This window comes from Propithecus coquereli, unplaced genomic scaffold (genome assembly GCF_000956105.1).
Source record: "Propithecus coquereli isolate 6110/MARCELLA unplaced genomic scaffold, Pcoq_1.0 Scaffold209, whole genome shotgun sequence".
Classification (NCBI taxonomy): domain Eukaryota; kingdom Metazoa; phylum Chordata; class Mammalia; order Primates; family Indriidae; genus Propithecus; species Propithecus coquereli.
In genome coordinates, this window is record NW_012145967.1 from 2,930,194 (window position 1) to 2,934,437 (window position 4,244).

Below are 4,244 nucleotides of genomic sequence, written 5' to 3' on the forward strand. Positions count from 1 at the left end.
GTTTGGAGCCCACCAGCTCAGCTTTGGGGTTTCCCCCTGAGCTGTTTGGTCCCACGTGCTCCTGCAGCAGCCTCCAAGGTAGCTTGACTGCACCCTGGTGCTCCCACACATGGTTTGGAAAGCCTAAAGAATGAGAACAAAAAGTCTAACAATGCTTTGTTCTAAGAGGTAATGGTACCAAACCCATTGGCCCAGAGATCAGGAAGGTCACTCACTGGTCTTTAAGCAAATGCATTGGGTCCGCTTTTAATTTGAGATACTTACAAAGATGAAGATTCTGTAAGTGACAACTGTGACAACAGCCCAGAAATAGTCTTTGCATGTGCGTGCGTGCAGAGGGACTGAAGGCCTATGCAAGTCTTCCCAGCTTCTCCATGGGGACTTTCTTCCCATTGTTTTAGATGATGAGTGGCTGCAGTTTATTGGTATGAGATGCACCGTAAGACGTTTTTTATTGCAGCAAATTTGTTTTCCAAATTATTTTTCTTTAGGCTAAAAAAGTAGTGCATCTTCAACTCCTATGCACGCCAACTGACAGTCAGTAACCCTGATACATAATGTGTGACGACAAGACAACAATTTGGGACTAAATTCTATTCTTAATTCAAAGCGGATCATTTATACACTGGGTTTGTTTTTTTTTGTTTGTTTGTTTTGTTTTTTTTTTGTAAAGACAGTATTTCTTTGTTTCTTTTCATTTTTCCTGTATAAAAAAGGACCCCAATATCAAGGCAGGGAAGGAGACAAGAGGGGATATACCCCTTAGTGTAGAGAAAAAGGGGTGGGAGAAGGAGAAACCTCACAAGGAGAGGTAGCAGGGGAATGTCATTAAGGCAGCAAAATATCCTGTGTAAAAAGCTGGAAGAGGAGTTCCCGACGGGAAACGGCAGCGGCTCCATTGCTCACTCGGGGACCTTCATCCTCACGCACGTAGGTCAGGGTGCTGCGGAGCAGCATTCCCGGCCGCAGCCGTGCGCCCAACTGCCCCACCTACCCTGACTGCAGTGGGCCAGGCCCTCCTGGGCGCAAGTTTCCTCAGGGTACAGACACATCTCTAGCCCAGTCGTCCTCTTGAAGCAGCCCTGTCAGGTCAAAGATTTTGCCCAGCTGGGGGACTTCAGAGTTTCTGCAGAAGGGAAGCTTTCTACGAAACCTGTCTGCAAAGATCGAGCCAACGCGCCACGTGGGCACAGTGTCGCGCATGCAGACTGCAGACCTTCTGGAGCGTGGTACCGGGGTGGGACCACCACGGAGGTAAGTGCCATCTGGTGGCTGTAGATTCTGGCCAGGCCAAAGTCAGCCAGCTTGACCGTCTGGAATGTTCTCTGGCTTCGGGTCTCGGCGAACAATGCAATTGCCCTTCGGGAGATCTAGGCCCCTTAGAACCTGGCGCATCAGGTCCCGATGGTCTCCGCTGGCGGGCCTGGCGGGGTGCCTGTCCAGGTAAGGCCTCAGGTCTTGGTCTCCGTGCGTAAACGCCGGGGTTACCTTAGCTCCCGGTCAGTTCGGGATGAGGCACAGACGTCCATCGGCCGCACAACACTGGGGTGCTCACAGCCTCCAGCCGCTGCAGCAAGGCCGCCTCTCGGGCGGTGCGCACGGGATGCCCCTGCCGCGCCTCCTCCAGGCAGGACGCTTCACTCTTGGGGGTAACCGCTGCGGGGATCCCGGGCCTGGGAACCATCCCGTGGGCACCGACACCAGTTTCAGCCCCCGGCTCGGACAGAGAGATAGCGGATCTCAAGTCAGGAGCGAGGCTCACGCCAGGCCGGAGCTGCGAGGCTGCCCGTTACGCGGCCGAGCCAGTCCCTGCGGCACAGCACGCGCCAGCTCGGACCCACGCAGCTGCGCGCCACCGGCGACCACAGGCCGCAGGCTAAGAGGGGTCTCCTCACCCGCCCTCACCATGTGAGAAACTCTTAAACACTGTTAAATAGTATACCATGGAGTACTATTCAGCTTTAAGAAACAATGCTGATACAGCACCTCTCGTATACTCCTGGATAGAGCTGGAACGCATTCTACTAAGTGAGGTATCCCAAGAATGGAAAGACAAGCACCACATGTACTCACCATCAAATTGGTATTATTAACTGGTCAACACATAAATGCACATATAAGAATAACATCTATTAGATGTTAGGCAGGAGGGAGGGGGGAAGAGGGAGGAGGGGACGGGTATATGCATACACAAAGAGTGCAATGCGTACCACCTGAAGGATGGACATATTTGAAACTCGGACTTGGGCGGGGGGGCAAGGGCAACATACGTAACCTAAACATCTATACCCCCATAATATGCTGAAATAAAAAAAAAATAAGAAATTATAAGAATAGATAAATACCCAGGTTGTTATTTTTTCACAACAGGTAAATTCCTCAATATTTAAATGCATATCATACTTCATAAATTTCCGGTGACTTGTATCATTGTATACTTTAGTAGATACTCGGTAAAGATCTGTTGAATCAAGTAGCTTACAGTTTTTTGTTTGTTTTCAGAAACAGGGTCATGCTATGCTGCTTAGGCTGGAGTTGAACTCCTGGGCTCAAGGGATCCTTCCGCCCCCCAGTAGCAGGGACAGCAGGCACAGACTACTGCACCCGGCTTAAATAGTTAACTGTCATAAAATTTGTTTTCAACTACCAGTATATAATGTACATACATATTGAAGAATTTGAGGAAATTAAATAATAACTGGAAAGTTGACCAAAAGAGCTGATTGTGAAGTGACCATTTTGGGTTAAAAATCAAAACAAAAAATTCTGCAACACCAACTACTTCTATAAACCACCCCCATATGAGCACGACTGTGAAACAGTTCCTTCTTCTGCTCAGACTGTCGTCCTTCCTCCTGGGTCCTGTCCCTGCCTCCTGGGGCTCTGAGTTCTATCTCACTCTGCACTGTGATTACACAGAGCTCCCACCTTTGAAATTTTACCTGCAGTTTCTTAACAAGACAATTCCCCATAGTTACATAACCATATATCTCAGATTTTCTAGAAAAACCCAATTTCAAAGTAATCAATCTTACTTTCCCTAGAAATGCACTCATTTGTCAAAACATGTGTCTTGGTTAGAAAGCATGGCCGTTAAATCCATGCTACAAAGTTATCTTCCCTCCTTCCCTTCACCTTACAGCCCATCAAAACTACCATTCATTCCAAAAAGATAATTGAAGAATATCTGATGAAACGAAATATTACAAAGTAGAAAATGACTTGACCAGCGCTGATAGGTGTATTTTTAGGAAGAAGCTTAATGCAAAGCCATGAGTCTCTAATTGCAGTAGATATGTATTGGTCTGTGCAGATTTTCCTAGTACCCATCCAACTCCACCTTAACTGACGATGGATGCAAATGACTCACTAATTTTCCTATTTTGTAAGTTTCCTTATATTCTTTTCCTCCACACGGGGTGGGTGTGAGGGGTACATTTATATATAGGTACCTACAAAAAGAGAAACTTTAAGAGGCCATGGCGTTTTGGTTGCACACAACAGTTACATTGTGGTAGGTTCTTGTATCAATATTTTCCTATTATTAAATCTCATAATCATAAATATTCCATGCATTCTCTATTCCCTCCAGGCACTATGAGTCATGTCTGCTCAAAGACACTGTTCTCGCAGGCTGCCACTCACAGCCACTATGAGAGACAGACACTTCAGCATTCACCATGCAAGTGTTTACGAAATTCGCAAACAGGAGACAGCTTCACAGAAACACATATCTCAGCAGAGCCTCCTGCACAGGTGTCAGATTCCCGAAGAAGCCTCCCAGAGGTACACAGATCCCACAATGGACTATTTTTAGTCCTGATAATTAATATTGGAGGAGAAAGGGAGGAGGTTGAAAATGAAGCTCCAGCAAAAAGGCAATTACCATCTACACCATATATTCTCACCTGTGAGATGTGTTATTTTCAAGGAAATAAAAAGAGAAACCCTCCCCAACCTATAGATTTTTATACTACGTGTCCCTTGAAGTAGATGTTTAATTCTTCTTCTTTAAAATTCCAAAAATAACTTGGCCTCGTAGGTTAATATATGCAGGAAGTATTATACCAGCTTGGATTTTACTACTACACAAAATCTGTTTGTTTCTGAGTCCCAGAAAGCAAAAGCTTGCTTCCCTCACACACATTGAATAATCACGATTAGCAGTTGTTACAAGAGAGCTTTGGCAGTGCCTTCCTACTACTTTGTATGCGGTCCCCAATGTCGCATTTTTAGAACATTTC

General features: G+C 46.2%; 1 protein-coding gene and 1 pseudogene across 5 annotated transcripts in view; both read right to left on the bottom strand.

Annotated features, from left to right (window-relative positions):
• The window catches only part of OPCML (opioid binding protein/cell adhesion molecule-like), a 1,134,565-nt gene that overhangs the window by 175,439 nt on the left and 954,882 nt on the right, over nt 1–4,244 (bottom strand). The gene's annotated exons all lie outside the window — the stretch shown is intronic.
• LOC105810327 lies at nt 1,036–1,529 on the bottom strand (annotated as a pseudogene).